Source organism: Peromyscus eremicus, chromosome 9 (genome assembly GCF_949786415.1).
Source record: "Peromyscus eremicus chromosome 9, PerEre_H2_v1, whole genome shotgun sequence".
NCBI lineage: Eukaryota > Metazoa > Chordata > Mammalia > Rodentia > Cricetidae > Peromyscus > Peromyscus eremicus.
In genome coordinates, this window is record NC_081425.1 from 2,179,966 (window position 1) to 2,198,813 (window position 18,848).

General features: G+C 41.0%; 1 protein-coding gene across 3 annotated transcripts in view; it reads right to left on the minus strand.

Annotated features, from left to right (window-relative positions):
- The window catches only part of Pcca (propionyl-CoA carboxylase subunit alpha), a 378,979-nt gene that overhangs the window by 326,341 nt on the left and 33,790 nt on the right, over positions 1 to 18,848 (minus strand). The gene's annotated exons all lie outside the window — the stretch shown is intronic.

Genomic DNA, 18,848 nt, shown 5'->3' on the forward strand with positions numbered 1-18,848 from the left:
CCCAGCTCCTCTGGAGGACTCAGCACAGACACAGCACTCCTGCCCCAGCTCCTCTGGAGGACTCAGCACAGGCACAGCACTCCTGCCCCAGCTCCTCTGGAGGACTCAGCACAGGCACAGCACTCCTGCCCCAGCTCCTCTGGAGGACTCAGCACAGGCACAGCACTCCTGCCCCAGCTCCTCTGGAGGACTCAGCACAGGCACAGCACTCCTGCCCCAGGTCCTCTGGAGGACTCAGCACAGGCACAGCTCTCCTGCCCCAGCTCCTCTAGACTCTTCCTTACTATGGGCTCCAATTCAGATAAAGCATCAGATGTCTGCCATGACCATCTTCAGACCATTGTCTGAAGACTGGCAATAGAAAGAGTCTTAAGTCCAAAGGGGCAAAACACACTCACTAGCCCTCAGTAAGCCTTGTAAGTAATCTCATTACAAATTTAATTCCAAATGCATAACTTTCATAAACCAATCTCTAATACTAAGCAAAACCACAATTGTGTGATCGGCTTTTTTCTGTGGTCCTCATAGACTTGGGTACAATGCAGCATGTACCAGAGGACTGGCACAGTGAGCTCACACCTGAAAAGCTTCTGTTTCAAATGCACAGCAATGAATAAAGTCTACAGAAAACAGGATGACAGATGAGCAAAAGTAAATGGCAAACACTTCATAAAGTCAAAATGAGAAAATCACGTAACAATGAACAAAGCTAACCAACTGTAAGTAGCTTCTTTGGAAGCAGGAAATGCCAAGTTTGAGGAACAGGACACTTGAGTGTTGGCAGGAACAACAGGCTAAGGTGGAGCTGCCAGCTCTCTTTCAGCTCCTACAGCTTTTGGAGTCAAAATCAGAAGCAATTTTTGTGACTGTCTGGCACAGCTGTCCACAACCATGATCTTAAGACCCAGGCCCGCATCTGCAATGCATAATGCCAACTGAGGCCACTAGGAAATTGTTCCTCAAGAGAACTGAGTAGGTTGTTTTGTTAACCATTTGGGGGGTTTATGGGAAGGGGCAGGAGACAAGGCAAGGATGAGAGAAAAACCAGGAGAGAGGAAAGCAAAGAACAGGAAGCAAGGGGTGAGGAGGTGGAAAGGGGGGACATTTTAAACCTTCACTACAAATAAAGCCCAGAGACCAAAATTCCAGACCACACTACAAACTAAGAAAACCACCCACAATTCAGCAGCAAATAAAACAGTCCAGAAGAAATCGATTTTGCCAATCTGGCAAAAACTTTCAAACATATCATTTTTCATGAGTGAAAGTCTAAACATTTTGTAATTTCTATACATCTTTCCAGATTGTCATATAAACTTTTTCATTTGATATGTTAACACTATTGAGACACTGCTAGATTTCCAGACATCTACACATCCCTTCTATATTCATTTCCCATTGCTTGGTGCTCAAAGCACTAAGTGTGGGAGCCCACAGAGGTTTCCTAGTGAGATCTGAGTTTGCTTTACTAGCAGGACTGCATAAGAGGATGACTGGACCACAGGCCTGGGTACCAGGTGTTTGGAAGGATCTACATTTGGTTGTATCTAGCAAGGGGGAGGTCTTTTGCCTCACCCCTTGGCATTGTTATAAAAAGCCCTTTTGAATAAAGTTCTGAGCCAGTGGATAAGGATCCAGGCCCTCCCCACGTTATCCTGTGTTTCTGTTTCTCTTCCCTCTATCCTTCTATCTAAATCTCTTATCCCTCACTCCTCAAGAGTACCCTGGAGAAAAAGGTGGGGGCAGGTACCCCACAAATGGCACCCAAACAGGGACCAGGGACTTGGCAAAAGGAGAGGGGGGGTATCATGAATATAAGGAGGCATGCTGATAAGAAATTGAAAAATAAAGGCAAAGGTATTTTATTCTCAGGAGTGAAAGTAAAGTGGCTGAAAGATGCCCAAGTGAGGCTGCAGCGTAACTCTCTATCTAGATTTCTTTCTTTTTCTCTCTTTCTCTCTTAATCTCTATCTACTAAAATTAGGTTTAAAAAATGGTAGTATAAGTAAGTCATAGAAATGTAGGCTTAAGTATATTAGGGTAGAATAAGCTTTGGGTATAGGGATAACAGAAACTTAGGATAGAGTAGGTTTTCCCCTAGCATGGAGGAGACCTGGGACGCAGAGGGCAGCGTTCAGGACCTGGTAGCCACTGTGAACTTGGCAGTCTGAGCAGCTTCAGAAGCTCCAGGAGCCACCAACAGTGGCAGACACCAGAGCCAGAGCAAGTGGTGCCAGCCAGGCATCAGTGCAGCGCAGGTGGCAGACACCTGAGAGCCAGGGGAGCAGTGAGGTTCTGTGTGCTTTCTGCGGTGAGGAGCCATGGTGAGAGGGATACAGTCAGTCAGGTGGCAGACACCCGAGAGCCAGGGGAGCAGTGAGGTTCTGTGTGCTTTCTGCGGTGAGGAGCCATGGTGAGAGGGATACAGTCAGTCAGGTGCTTGTAAAAACCTGACTGACATAGCTTGAGGCTACGCTTAACCTTGACAAGCCAAGCAGAGACACAGGACCAAAGAGAGGCAAACAGCAGGCAGCAGCTTAAAGAGCAGCAAAGACTTTGGACCCCAGCTGCTGGAGCTGGTCTGTATCTAGGAGCCACAGTCACTGGCAGCCTGAGCCCGGCAGAGACGCTGCAGGAGAGGCAGAGAGTCGAGTGGGCACCTGGAGAGCCAGAGTGCAGTGTGCCATGGCAGCCTGATGTGTTTAGCAGAGCCTGGAACACAAGAACCACCAGGAGAGCAGGTAACACAGCCAGGGTGCAGCAGCCATGACTGGCCATGGTTGGGGTCCCTGCCGGACCCCAAGTGGTGAGAACAGAGCTGGGGTGGCCTCTTGAACTCCTGTGGCATGAGGTGATTGAAAGCCCTCAGGACCTCAAAACACAAGGCTCCTGGGAAAGGCTGGTTACAAGAAGCAGCCGGACAGACTGGGACTGTGAAAGCCAGGAACCAGTTTCTGTTTGCTGGCTATAAGAAAATCTCTTTTGAAAGGACTCTGCCCCAGCCAGCTAAAAGCTTTTGCCCTGGAGCAAAAATGGCTTTAGGGGAAGGCTACAGACTGCAGAGCACAGCTGTGGCAGAGAGTGAAAGTTTCCAAGAGGCTTCCTTGAACTAAAAAAAAGTTTTGGTCATAGGACTCCTATTTGGAGCTGTTTGCTTCAGTGGTTATGACTCTGACAGCTGTACAAAGACTTAAGGGCAGCTGATGAGCCAGCCCTCATTTCGATATCAGAAAGTGTTCTGGAACTTTAAGACTGGTGACAGAACTAGTTTTTGAACTTTTCAGACCTAAGAAATGAGATGGACAGGAGTGATTCCATTGCAATGGGACAATTTTCACTTTACCTATACATAAAGACTCTATTAACTGTGGTGAGTCACGAACTGTTTTGTGTTAAAAATGGAACTGTTTAAATGGAGACGTTCAGGTTTTTCCTAATCAAGCTCAAGATGAAGCTTAGAAAATTATAAAGAAAAGGGGAAATTAATATCCCTCAGTCTCTTTAATTTTTTTAAAAAAAATATTTTCTTGTTACTTGAGTGGATTAATGTTAAGCTGTGTTAATATACCCTATGTTTTGTATAGGTCTGTTAAGAAATTGCTTTTGGATGTTTGATAAAATTTTTAAAGTGTTAATGGATTGATTGCTTTTGGATGTAGGTTTGTAGGAATCATAATTGTGTATAGTAATATTTATGTTAGAGTTACTATGTTAACCTGTTGGAGCCCACTAGGTTTCCTAGTGGTTGTACCCAGCAGGACTGCATGGGAGGTTGACTGGACCACGGGCCTGGGTACCAGGTATTTGTAAGGGTCTAACTAGCAAGGGGGAGGTCTTTTGCTCCACCCCTTAGCATTGTTATTAACAGACCTTTGGAATAAAGTTCAGAGCCAGTGGATAAGGATCCAGGCCCACCCAAGCCTATCCTGTTATCTCTCTCCCTCTATTTCTAAGTCTCTTATCCCTCGTTCCTCAAGAGTTCCTCTGGTAAGTAAGTGTGGGGGCTGGTCTCCTACAAATGGCACCTGAATAGAGACAAAGAAAAATTTTTAAAAATCCTTAGGGCTTGGCAAAAGGATTGTAGGGGTTGTTGCAAGTGTAGGCATGCTGATAAGGAACTGAAAAATGAAGGCAACGGTATTTTATTCTCAGGTGTATAGGGAGGAGGTGAAGGAAATACTGCAAGGCTGCAGCATTAGAACTCTCTCTATAGATCTCTCTCTCTCTCTCTCTCTCTCTCTCTCTCTCTCTCTCTCTTTTCTACCTATAAAAAATAAACAATGTAGTAATATAGTGCAGGAAGAAATTTAGTGTTAGGAATATAGAAAAGAAAAAGCTTAGGGTAAAGTAGGATAAGATAAGCCTAACTATGGGGCTGTGAACGCAAAATCCTGGGGGGGGGGGGGGGGAATCTATCTTCTTTGAACTTAACAGGCAGAGAAAAGCTCTTCTTTGAGCTTATCAGGTAGAAAAAAAGATTCCTATGGAAGCTTTGGCCTGGGGACAGTTAAAATGCTAAAAAAGCAGCAGAGGATAGAAATTTCCCCTGCAGCGGGGGCGGACAGAAGCAAAAATCCTCTGCTCGATCAGCAGTGCAACATCGTACCCTCAGAATTAGTTCCCTCCTGGCCATGAAGCCAAAAAGTGTAGGGAACTTTTGGGAAAGCTTGGTAATCTCTCTTTCTTTTGGGAAAAACTTAATCTCTCTCTAAAAGGCCTTTCAGAACTTTCTCAGTTTAAAAATTAGCTTCACCTGGATGGGAAATTCCCCAGGCAAGGCCTGATGAGGTAGGGAAGCCAAGCTGCGGCTGCATGAGCAGCTGTGCTGTGCGTCAGAAACTATCTCGGGAAGGAGCCAGCCAGGACAGGATGAGGAGCTATCCAGGAGGAAAGTTTCTTTTCTATCAGAGAAAGGACCTTTCTGAAACAAATACTTTCGGTTTGCCTCACTGACCCAGAGAGAAGCCCAAAGGGTTTTGCCTTGGGCAAATAAGCCATAGTCTGAGCACACTGACAAATGAGCGCACAACAGCTCAGGAACTGGGTCAGATAAAAGATCTAATTAGAGAGGTATACCTGTTAAACGCTGGCTCAGGCATCCTAAAGCAAGCTTAAGAAAGAAAAATGTTCTGTTCCAAAAGTAAAACCCTGTAAAGGGAACCGGAAAGATACTAGCGTACCCGAGAGGCTTTCTGGGAAATGTAGTATCAATGTAGGTTTGATGGGAATTTCACCCTCAGGCTGAAGCGAGGTTTTCAGTAGAACAAACTAAAAGTTCTGCTGTAACAGAAATGTTTGTCTGAATTATGGCACAGGAGAGCTGTTATGAATTTGGGTAAAGGGACAGCCTCTAATTAGGAACTGTTTGCTGCTGAGTGCGTCTGAGTGAGAGAGCTCAGCGGATGGGAAAGGCAACTTTGGGGTGTGGCTTTGTCCAAAAATGTTACAGCTCCCTAGCAGCAAGTGTTACAACCCCATAGCGACAATACTCACTAACCCCCAGCATTGAAAGATAAAATGAGTCAGAGAAATGTAGGTTTAAAATATATAGGCCTTAGGTTTAGCCGCTGACTACTTCTAGTCTAGTTAATAGTTTAGCTAAAAAAACAATCTCTTCTAGGTATTAAGATAGAGTTCCTTTAAGACATGTAGTAATAAATGGCCATGTTAGATGTAAATGTAAGTTCAAATAAGATAAGAAATATATTTGCTAAGGTAGTATAAGAAGTATATTTACTAAAGTAGTCCTATAGAATGTAGGTTTAAATAGGTCATGGATTTAGTCAGAAAAAATGTAGGTTTAGAATATATAGGCCTTAGGTTTAAGGATATGGTGAAAAAAGTAATTTAGAGTAGGTTTTCTCAACCTGAGACTCGTAGAGCAATGTCCGTGGCAGACTGACTTAGCAGTTCCAGAAAGCCACCAATAACAACAAGAAACAGTTCCAGAGGTCTCAGAAGCTGAAACCCTCAAGGCATCAACACCGTGCAGATGGCAGATGCACGAGGGTCTACAAGCTTTCTACCAAAGAAAGTCATGGTGAAAAATGAACAAGCTAAGCCACAAGAGAGGCTAACGACAAGCAGCAGTTTGGAAAGCCCTAAAGAGATGCCGCGATGCAGGTAAGTTGAACAGCAAGGTTCTGCAACCTTTGAGACGCTACACAGCAAGAAAGGCAAACAGCAGAGAGCCCAGCGGTTTGCGTCACCTTGGGAAAGATGAACATCGACCAGAGCAGTGGTGAACAGCGGAGACGGCAGAGTCCAGACTGCTTCCAGGACTGGAGAATGGTGTCAGTGCCGGACAAGCAGCTGAGACACGCTGCAGAGCAGGAAGCTGTGGAGGTGAGAACCATACTCCAGGCTGGACAGCCAGCCTGAGGCTCTGTGGGAGCGGCTGAGACTGACCGCAGCCCCAGCTCCCAGCAGCGAGGCAGCCATGCAGCAGGACAGCGTACAGAGGGTTCTGGGACCTGGGGTGCTGAGTACCTGGACAGTCAACAATACAGTTAATGGGTTTTCCTCCCAAAGCCGGGGTTGCCGTGGGAAGGCCACAGTTTCAGCTCATGGCAGCTAAAGGAGCCTTGAGCCTGTGTGGCTGTGAGGTGAAGCTCTCTAGCCTGGTCCGGACTGGTTACTGAAGGCTACATACTGCAATGTAGATGTAACAGTCTTATTAAATAAGAAACACAGAGCCAAATGCAGAGTTAAAAGCCCAAGAGGTCAGAGTAGTAGCTAAGAGTAGATACTAAAAACCTTTCTTATCCTTTGCTGCTGCTATCATCTTTCCCCTCAGAAAGAGACCAACTTCCTGTGTATCTGTCATTTTATTGACTTTCTGTTCTGCCTTCTCATTGGTTGTAAACCCAACCACATGACCTCCTTGTCACTGCCTGTCTATACAGACCTCCAGGTCTTCTATGGTTGGTATTGAGATTAAAGGCGTGTGTCTCCAGTGCTGGCTGTATCCTTGAACACACAGAGATCTGCCTGTCATGTGATCAGGATTAAGGTGTGCACCACCACCTCCCGGCTTCTGCTACGGCTTGCTATTAGCTCTGAACCCCAGGCAACTTTATTTATTAACATACAAATAAAATCACATTTCAGTACAAATAAAATATCACCATACTGCAAAGCTCAGCGGCAGCTGAAAGCAGAGGTTTCAGAGAGACGTGCTTGAACTGAAAAGTCTTGGTTATGGAACTTTTCATATTTGGAACTGTTCGCTTCAGAGTCATTAGGATTCTGACAATTATACATGGACATAAGGGCAGCTGACAAGCCAGGCCCTGACTACAAGAGCTCAAAGGAACTTTTAGGAATGATACCAAAACTCTTTTTGAACTTTTGAACTTAAAAAATAAAATGGGCAATAATGATTTCGTTACAATGGGACAGTTTGAATTTGCTTATGCATATAGACTCTATCAACAGTGGTGATTTATGAACTGCTTATGGAACTGTTTATGTAAAAATGGAACTGTTTAAATAGAGAAGTTTTTTTTTAAGAAAGGGGGAAGTGTTAATATTCCTCACTATATTTAATTTTTAAAATATTTTCGTGTTACTTGAGTGATTAATGTTATGTTTTGTATAGTTCTAAACTGTAGGTTGAGAGCAGGCTTGTAGGTTGAGAGTAGGTTTCCAGGTTGAGAGTAGGCTTGTAGAAATTATTATGATAACCTTTTGATATTGATGCACCACGGTTTGGTGAAGTTAAGAAAGTATTTAAGTTTAAGATGTATACATCAGAAGTTTATCCTACATTTTGTTAGCAAGAAATATTAAGAGTTTGCTTTAAGATGTAAGATTGAGAAAACTATAACTATGCATACCAATATTTATATTAGAATTATGTTAACCTGTTTGTCTTTAAGTTTGATGGAGTTGCATAAAGAGTTTTTTCTTTTAAAATATAAAGAGGGACCTGTTGGAGCCCACTAGGTTTCCTGGTGGCTAAACCCAGCAGGACTGCATGGGCGGTTGATTGGACCACAGGCCTGGATACCAGGTGTTTGTAAGGGTCTAACTAGCAAGGAGGAGGTCTTTTCCTCCACCCCTTGGCATTGTTATAAATAGACCTTTGGAATAATGTTTGGGGCTGGTGGATAAGGATTCAGGCCCATCCAAGTCTATCCTGGGTTTTCTGTTTCTCTACTCTCTATTTCTAACTAAGTCTCTTATCCCTCGTTCCTCAAGAGTTCCTGTGGTAAATAAGTGTGGGGGCTGATCCCCTACATTAACCTATTGATATTGGTGCACCATGGTTTGGTGAAGTTAAGGGAGTATTTAAATTTGATGAAGATGCATCAGAAGTTCATCTTACGTTTTGTTAGCAAGAATGCAAACAGCTCTATTAAAAGATTGCTTTAGCCGGGCGGTGGTGGTGCATGCCTTTAATCCCAGCACTCGGGAGGCAGAGGCAGGCGGATCTCTGTGAGTTCGAGGCCAGCCTGGTCTCCAAAGCGAGTTCCAGGAAAGGCGCAAAGCTACACAGAGAAACCCTGTCTCGAAAAAAAAAAAACAAAAACAAAAACAAAATAAACAACAAAAAAAAAAGATTGCTTTAAAGTATATTTATGCTAAAATTTTTAAAGTGTTAATGGTTCTATTAAGAGTTTGCTTTTGGATGTAAGTTTGAGAGAATTGTAATTATGTATAGCAATATTTATGCTAGAATTATGTTAACCTGTTTATGTTTGGTGAAGTTAAGGGAGTCTCTAAGTTTGATGCAGTTGCATCTGGAGTTTGATTTATTTGATGCACTTGCATCAGGAGTTTACTGATTTAAAAAAGGGATTGGTGCAGCTAAGACTTCTATAGACATCTTAGACCCACTCAAAAAGGACATTCCATCTTTATCATCCTCTACTCCTTCACTGGGAGGTGTGGCAGCTATGGGGATTGCTGTGGCTGTTACAGCTACTTGCAAGCTCTTAATGGGGAGCTTTTTAAAATATTAAGAAGAGGGACCTGTGGGAGCCCACAGAGGTTTCCTAGTGAGATCTGAGTTTGCCTTACTAGCAGGGCTGCATAAAAGGATGATTGGACCACGGGCCTGGGTACCAGGTGTTTAGAAGGGTCTACACTTGGTTGTATCTAGCAAGGGGGAGGTCTTTTGCCTCACCCCTTGGCATTGTTATAAAAAGCCCTTTTGAATAAAGTTCTGAGCCAGTGGATAAGGATCCAGGCCCTCCCCACGTTATCCTGTGTTTCTGTTTCTCTCCCCTCTATCCTTCTATCTAAATCTCTTATCCCTCACTCCTCAAGAGTACCCTGGGGAAAAAGGTGGGGGCGGGTCCCCCACAACTAAGACAAGGCCATCAGGCTGCCCTCCCTCCCCCCCCCCCACGAAGGCATTAGGAGAGAACATTCCCTGGCTTTGGTCAAGTGCAAGCTCCCCAACCCTGTGTCCTGTAACTCAAAGTTCCTACTTCTGCTTTTCTCTTCTCCCCTTCCTCTGCCACTGTGCATCCTTAAAAGAATCCCTGTGATTACATGAGGCAGTCAGGTAATCCAAAATAATCTTCCAATCTCAGAACTCTTGACCCAGGCAGTTTAAAGCAGTGCCTCTATGTCACACAAGGTAATATGATGTAAACATAAAAGTACTTGCCACCAAGCCTGACAACCCAAATTCAAACCCCAAGGACCCACATGACCGAAAGAAATGATTCCCCCAAGTTGTTCTCTGACTTACACACACACACACACACACACACACACACACACACACACAATAATCAAACACAAAATAAAAATGCTTACATAATCACAGTTAAGAACTGAACATCTTTAGAAGGACTTCCTATATCTACCAGGCCTTTGTTTCTTGACAAACCTTATTAGGGTCAAACAGAACAGTTACTAGTAAATGAGGTTTTTAAACACCTCACAAAGGAAGTGACAACTAAGTAAAGGGACATGACTAAACTATAAAACATTTTAGGATAAGGACTTGATCATTAATAAGCAATAAAAAAAACAAAATCAGAGCAGTCCTCATCAATTCCTCTATGTTTTGTTTCTGCAATAGTATACAAATATCAGAAACCTGGGAGTTCCATCTAGGTCATTCCGATTTGAAACAGTTTCAAAGCAACAGAGCTGAGGATGTTGCTGGGTAGTGGAGTGCTTGCCCCAGTTCTGGTTCCTAGCACAAAAGAGATGGGAGAGAAAGGAAAGGTCGGATAAACATGGCACAATAGTTAAATACCTTAATCCCAGAACTCAGGAGGCAGAGGCAGGCGGATCTCTTGAGTTTGAGGCCAGCCTGATGTACAGAGTGAGTTCTAGGACAGCCAGGGCTACACAGAAGAACCCTGTCTCAAAAAAAAAAAAGAAAGCCAGGCGGTGGTGGCGCACGCCTTTAATCCCAGCACTCGGGAGGCAGAGCCAGGCGGATCTCTGTGAGTTCAGAGGCCAGCCTGGGCTACCAAGTGAGTTCCAGGAAAGGCACAAAGCTACACAGAGAAACCCTGTCTCGAAAAACAAAAACAAAAACAAAAACAAAGAAAAAGAAAAAAATCCTCAAAATAATGAGCTGTACTTTTTCACATAATATTGACAGCAATACGCTAGAGTGGAAAGACGGGCCACTGAAGAGCAGCAAGAAGTAGGAGAGCAGCTCAACAGCTCACCAGATGGGGAGTCCTTGGCAGCTCACTGCTTCTCTGGAAGCAACAGTCCCAATCTAAATCCAATGGTCCCCCAAACAATTCTGTGCATTTCTAGTACACTACAGACACCAAATGATAAACACAGTATTGAATTTCTATTGTCAACTCGATCACATTAATAAACACCTTTGGATATATCTGTGAGGAAAAACCACTGAGGCAGAAGGAAGACAACGAGATGTGAGTGACCCGACCCCATGGACTGAATAAAAACACTACCTGCAAATTGACATTCCCCTTTCTCATCTTCCTAGCTGGAAGCACAGAAAGAAAGAAAAAAAAAAAAAAAAAAGGAAAGAAAGAAAAAGAAAAAGCCATTCCCATTAACATGCTGCCCACTCCATCATGGACAGCATCTGTCTGAACTGTGAGCCAAGATAAAACTTTCCTCTCTGAAGTTGCATTTAGTCATAGGGATGAGGAAGGAAACTAATACAGCATATAGCCAATGATGTTGGAACAGACTGCTGCTACATATACACTGCCCTATAAACACCAGAACATCAGAGTAAAGTTAAGCCGTGCTTTCTAATGTTTGATTACTTTCTCCAAGAGGTAGTGCTTCCAGACCTCCTTAAATGGATACTTAGAGAAAAACGAATCCATGATTAGGTATTATTTCACACCACAAGGAATAATAACATTAAAATGCATACATTTCCTTTAAAAATGTCATTCAAATTCACTATGTATGTATATTGCTAGAGATCAAACTCAGGATGTCTTATTCAAGTTAGGCAAATACTCAACCACTGAGCTGCATCCCAGCTCCAATTTCTATCGACCTGTAGAAAGTGATTTTGGAAATCTGCCCTTTATAATAATGGGAGGGTATGCCCCAAAAACCTTATTTTTTTGTTAATAAGAATTTTTGCTGCTACAACGTTGCTACAGTAAACAGAAGACCAAGGCTTGCGCCCTGCTGGGGCTGTGGAGGTGCAACTTTGCTGTCCGGGTTACAGGATAATAGCAGAAATAATAACAATTTTGTCCTCTGGCTTATATGGAAAACTTAATTTAAGAACAAAAGAGTAAAATGTTGTAAGTCTCTCTTTGGGATTTTGTTTATTTAAACTCTGGTGAGTTCAGGACATGTAGCTCTCCGAGAGCATTTGCTGAGCATTTGTAAAGCCTTGGGTTCAACTTCCAGCACAAGAAAGAAGAGATGCTGAAATGTTCTGTTAAATGGCCAGGTACATGAATATATAAATGAATCTAATAACCCATACATGAAAATATTAATACCAACGTTTTTCTCTTGTCCACATGCAATTTCTGCCCAACTCCTGAATAAAGTCATAGTCCTTCTTCACTGGAATGACTGGTTTACCCTTAACATCAGGGGGTTTAAACCATCAATCATTTCAGCTGCTTTGTTGGGTTTTGACAATTTAGCCTGCTGGGCACACAGCTCCCAAGGGAGGGTGTTGGTTGCAAGTTTGACTTCAGTTGCTGCTGACCACTATCACAAACTGCACAGATAATGAACTTCAATAACAACCACCCGCAGGATAACACTTCTATTAGCCATAATGTTGCTTTAATTAAGTTAATAAATAAAGGACACAGTTTGGTACAAAGTTTTATTAAATTCGTTAGTGTTTAACATTTTTGAAAAACTGTGTTCATCTGTACAGTGCCACTATAAATTTGTCTACAGAGAGAATACAGTTTGCTTATGGATTTATGCTACATTTCAATTTATTTTCTAAAGGAATTCAATTTATTAGCTACATTTCCTCAAAATATGTACATTTCTAGCATTTCTAACTGATAGTTTGATGACAGATGGCTCTAAGCATGCTGGGCACAGAATGGGTTTACCTGGCATAAAGAGACCACCCACCACAGCAAAGGAGGCCCCACCCCCATCTGATTCTAGAGTGTTTTGATGGTGGAAAAGATTAATGCTTTGATTTTTCCATAGCTTCATGTATTAAATATTAATTTCTCTCTGAAATGCTTGAAATATTTTTCATCTTGAAAAATAAAAACATATAAATTATAATTTTGAACCCAAATCATTTATGCAGTAGCAAATAAGCCAGAGTACTTATGATGAATATAAGCGGCAAAGCGAAACAAAAACAAAAACAAACAAAACATCCATCTTAAAAAAAAATAAAAAAGAAGAGGCTAAGCAAATTCTTAAAGGAATGTGAAATTAGCGTGTACTCTAACATGTTAAAGGGAGGGGCACTTCTTTAAAATGCAATTCACAAAACCAACACAATTGACACAATTCTCTAGTTTTATATGTACAAAGCAAATTGAGGTTATTTTGTAGAAAATAAGAGAGTGATGGGCTGAATTCAGCTCACATACATAGTGAATTCAGCAATAATTGTATTTCTTAAATACACAACCTGACAGGCACTATGGTAGATAATAAAGAATCAGCATGGGAGCCATTTAATATACTTCTTGATTAACTCATTGCCTGTCCAGTTCGCACAGACATGCTTACATGTCATAATCGTCATAATTCCCATCATCCCCACTGCTAACACTCCAGCACCTTGATTAGTGCGCAGCTCCCAGACGGGCCATTGCTAATGCTAAATAATTCTCTTCAGACTCCTGCCACTGTTCTGCAGGATCCCCAATTAAATATAATGTCCCTGATGAGCCATATTAATGTGAACAAATTCCTACCAGGGATCCTTATCCTATTCCATTCTGCCCCAAAATGTAGGGGAAGTAATTTAGCTAAGCCAAGATAATCAAAACATTTAAAATTAAGAGAGCATGATGTTTCTGCAGAATAAGTTTTTCTAAAGACAATAATAGCAGAAACGAAAAAACATCTAAACATCTTAAATGCATTCTTCTCCTGATTAGTTCTTCATTGAAAGGTCTAGTGTTTCAAATTTGCATAAGTATATACAGTATATTCCTGTTCTAAAAAAAGATACTAACAACTAAGTTTTGTGAGAAAAGTTAACAACAGCAAGTTTTTAAGCAACTATGCCATTTTAAAAAACCCTCTGATTTGCTGGGCCCAGAGGCCCTAGACTGTAATAGTCCCAGGTACTCAGGATGGTGAGGCTGAAGGATCACTTCAGCCCAGAAGCTCAAGACAACACAATAAAACCTCATTCCACAGCCACTAACCTCCCAACAAAAAAATATTAACAGCCTTTTGATTATGTAAGCACCAGCACTAAATGAATAAATAAATGAAACCAAGTCCTCCCTTCCCTCCATGTGCAGCCCTAGAACAACTACCAGGGGCTTTCTGATGGCTAAGCAAACTCTTCACTGAAGGATGTCAGTTATAAACATGTTTAATACTGATAAATATTCAGAATAATCCTAGGGTTACCAATTGGAGTCTAAATGTAATGAAGTGTTATGACCTACAAAGTCCAACTGGAAAACATAGAACACCATGGCCAATATCTTAACATATCTTTTAGTAGTCAAGGCAACTTAATCTTGTGTTTCTTACAGGGCTGGCTAGATAGTCCAGTAAGTAGACACTTGATACCAGTTCTGATGCCCAGAGTTCGATTTCTATTCCCCATAGGGAAGTGGAAGAAAGACTCCTGCAAGTCATCCTCTGACACACACCTGGCATGGTGCACAAAGCAGGCCTGGAGAGATGGCTCAGCTGTTAAAAACATGGCAGCTCCTCCAGAGGACCTGGATTCAGTTCCCAGCAACCACAAAATGGCCCACAATTGTCTGTGTGACTCCAGTCTCAGGAGATCCAACACCCTTTTCTGGCCTCTGTGGACACCAGGCATACACATGGTGTAGACATACATGTAGGCAAAACCATCATACACAAATAATTAATTTGATGTAATAATAAATGTATGTTTTAAAAAAAATGCTACTTAAATATATCACTTTAGGAATAAGCCTGGTAGCACACAATCCTGAAATCGTAGCTATTAGGGAGGCTGAGGCAGGAGATTCTATGAGTTTCAAGGTTTTCTTGAACTACAGATGAGTTCAAGAAAAAGAAAAAACACTCTTTTCCAGTTTGAAAATGAAAAATATCCTGAAATCATCTATAAAGGGGGAAATGCTTGAGACTGTTAATTTCAACTACATTAATCTTGGTAGACATCTAAAGTAAAACTGGAGATGTGCTAACCAAGATATAAATATATTTATTCATAATGATATATATTTAAAGAAATGAAATAAAGCTATTCCAACAACCTCCTAAAATGTTAAGTGTTCCCCTCAGGTCTCTTATACCACAGCCTACATTAATGTATTCCAGTTCCATTTACCTGATCATTACCCTCCAGTTTGTTCAGCTGGAACCAACATACACTAATTACTTAGGCATCACGAAGTCCTATTTGTCCTCCGTTCCTCCCCAGCCAGCAGGGAAATATTATCAAGGGTAGGCATAAAAAGTGATGACTACCCTCACCTTCCTGTCAATCATCCCAGAAAACATCACAGAGAAACACCACTCAATCTCATTATGGAATCCTAAAGCTGAAACTCAAGCACCCACCAGGAATCACACTTTAAACAGCAGGCTGCTTGGGTAAGATATGAGTCACCATGAATACTTTCCTGATTTTAGGGTCTTGTTTCAAAGCCGTAAATATCAGATATTGCTCATTTAAATTCAGCATGACTGTACGCAAGCCATAAAACGGGAGGACAGAAAAAATACGGCCACGGGTTGAAGCACAGAATCATTTTCCTCATTTGAAATGAAGAATCTTGACCTTTTAAATTTAAGCTTGATTAAAGCTTTCTTTTAAAAATTGAATTTCTAACTTTAGTGGTTTAATAAAAATATTTTATCCCTTTATCTGGAAAAAAACTTTTTTAGTCTTTTTACTTAAAATACAAGAAATGAATGGATGCTATCTGAGTGCATTTGGTGGAGTAGAAATACAACAGTCTCTAAATTCTCCATCTCTCTACACTATTCACCAAACTAAGGAAACTACTAGTCACTAAGACAATTAAAAAGTTCTGATGCCTTATAGTTCATATGTTCTCTCAGCTACCTAGAATCACAGTAAACTAGGAACCAACAATGCTGAGATGTCCCTTCCTTGCCTTCTAAGTCAGCAAAATAGCAAGAAAGCCCTCATTAGCAAGTATCAAAGTAGCCCTCTGCCTAAGATCCAATGGATTTATTCAGACCTGTCTCTTCCTCTTGCTCTAGCTAACATGAGTGGCCCTAGCTCACCCAACTGTACAATATACTTTCCCTATCTACTTTCCTGGAACCCCTCTAGGCAAGCAGTTCTCAACTGTGGGCCAAGACCCCTTTGGAGGCCAAAAAACCCTTTCACAGGGTCACCTAAGACCATCTAAAAACACAGATATTTACATTACAATTCATAACAGTAGCAAAATTATGGTTATGCGGTAGCAACGAAAATGATTTTATGGCTGGGAGTCACCACAACATGAACTGTATTAAAGGGTCCAGCGTTAGGAAGGTCGAGAACCTCTGCTCTAGAACATTCTTCCATGTTTATGCTTTGTTCAATTTCAAAACAAAAATACTGTGTTTAATAGGATTTAAAATGAAAAACATACAAAATAACTTAGAAATGATTAGCATTTAAAATATTTAGTTTCCCTATATAAAATCTGGAAGTCCTCATTTAGGTCTTAAAACTTTCACATTAAATTCAAATCATATAGTTTGCAGACTACAAACTCAAAATTATTTTGCCTTTATTGTCCACCATTCTATACAGCTCTTAGCATATTACCTAATATGTTTAAAAATGCTATTAAGTTGTCATTGTCAAGGCCTAGAGAATGAAATTACCAACCTTGTAAGATGCATCAAAAAGGTCCCCAGCCCCTCCACATGTGTAAGAGCACAGCTGAAAAGCTTCATCTTCTATGAGGACACAGCATCCTAAAAAGCAAAAAGGGGACCCACACCAACCACCAAACTTTGCAGGGCCCTTACCTTGACTTTCTAATCTAATTTTCTACTGTGTATAAGCCAGTTCATTTATGGTACTGCGTTGCTGCAGTCTGAATAGACTAATCGACCAAGAAAGAAAACAAGACTCAAACATCTACAATCAGGAATGAAAATGGAGCTATTACTTACCCACCTCACAGAAATAGGATGCTAACAAAGAAATACCATAAACAACTTCACACCAATGAACTACAAAACAGACGAAGTGGACAGATTCCTAGACATACACAAATTCAAATATTGACTAAAAAATAACGGAGAATCCGAAACCAAAAAACAAACACCCACAGAGAAGCCAAATCCAGTCCTCACGGATCAATTGTACAAACACTTAAAGAATGCCAACTCTTTACATGTGTTCCCTACAAAATAGAAAAAACTTTTCAATCCATGAGGATAAAATATTCAATTTTTTGTTTTGTTTTGGTTGGTTTTGTTTTTCATGTTCTCTGTGTAGCCCTGGCTGTCTTGGAACTTGCTCTGTAGACCAGGCTGGCCTTGAACTCACAGTGCTCCACCTGCCTCAGCCTCCCAAATGCCAGAATTAAAGGGGTGCACCACCACACCTGGCCTGCTAAGATATTCTAATACCGACCAAACTACAGAACAGTGTCTTCCAAATACAGACAAAAAGCTCAGCTTGGTTACAGGATACAAAAATCAAACAAAAATCAATTGCATCTCTCTACATTTACTTTAGGATAAAAAAATAAAATGGCATAGATACTTGCATGAAAAAAAGTTATTTCAGAATAAAGGTACCAAAGTTAAGCACAGCACTTACATTCTCACACTACAAGATGCCATTGAAAGGAATGAAAGCCACCTAAACAAGTGAAGGACTGGGGACTTACAAAGTTGGGATTATCTACAGATACAACACAATTAAACCCCCAGTGGACAGTCCTGCACTGACTCTCTCCTCTTAATAAACCATTATTGACAATCTTTTCAAAAACCATTAATGTGCTTTCTCAGGATAAAATCTAAAATCAAATCCCCAAGTCCCTGTTTTATTTTCTTCTGCTCTGGCCACTTCCTGTTGCAGCACTTTCTGCAGCCTGCCTGGGCCTCACTCTCTGGATGTAACCAGAATCTCACCAACCGAAAGCAGCCTCAGGGCTGCTTCCAGTCAGTTTCTACCTCACAAAGAACGCAAGGGAATATATGCAGTTCAGGTGATAGGTGTTTGGCTAGCATGTACAAAGCCCTGCGTTTGATCCCCAGCATGCAATAAACTGGGATGGGGCACATGCCTGTAATCTCAGCACTTGGGTATTGGAGACAAGAGGATCAGAAGTTCAAGACTATCTTCAGTTACAGAGTCTCAGTCCAACCTAAGCTACATGAGACTCTGTCTCAGACAATTTTAAAGAATGCATTGAGCATGGTAGAGAGCTAGCTTGCTGCTCTTACAGAGAACCCAGGTTCAGTTCTCAGAACCCACATCATAGTTCATACCCATCTGTAACTCCAATTCCAGGGATTCTGATGTCATCTTCTGCCATGAAGGGACACTGCATATGGGTGGTACACAAACATATATGCAAGCAAATACATATATATATATATATATATATATATATATATATATATATAAGTAAATCTTTGAAAAAGAATAAAGTAGCAGTTCTCACATTATCTCATTATTACCTCATGAGGAATGAAAATTACTACTACTGAAATCATCAAAGATAATTTTTTAAAAATTAGCAAAGAATCTAGGTTCAACTTTTTTCAAGTCAAACTATATATGCAAAACCAATTTAACTGCTTTTCATTAAAAGACATTTTAAACACAACCATCAAATAAATTATGCAGTTAACATTTATTTTCAACAAATTATTTTGCAATTCTTTCATCCAGATTTTTTTAAAAGGAAGTTATAAGACAAAATGAGTAAGTTTCAAATAGAACACATTTTTAAAAATCATCACACTTTAAAGATCTTTTTACTAAATTAATTACTAAACTATAAAAGTGACAGTCTCAAAAATAGAGCAAGAGGACAAAAACTGGTGACTTAAAAGTACAGCTACACATACTCAGTCCATAAAGTTCTAATACTCTGCATTCTTTCCCATGGGATTTCTTTCTAGTCATTCATAGTTTATTACTGCTAGAAAATGCCTGCTGTGTTTAAAAAAACACCACATAAAATTATATATCATTCACTGCTTTATGCTATACCTTCTTTTGTTCAGATCCAATTAGCATCAGCCTATCTCTCATT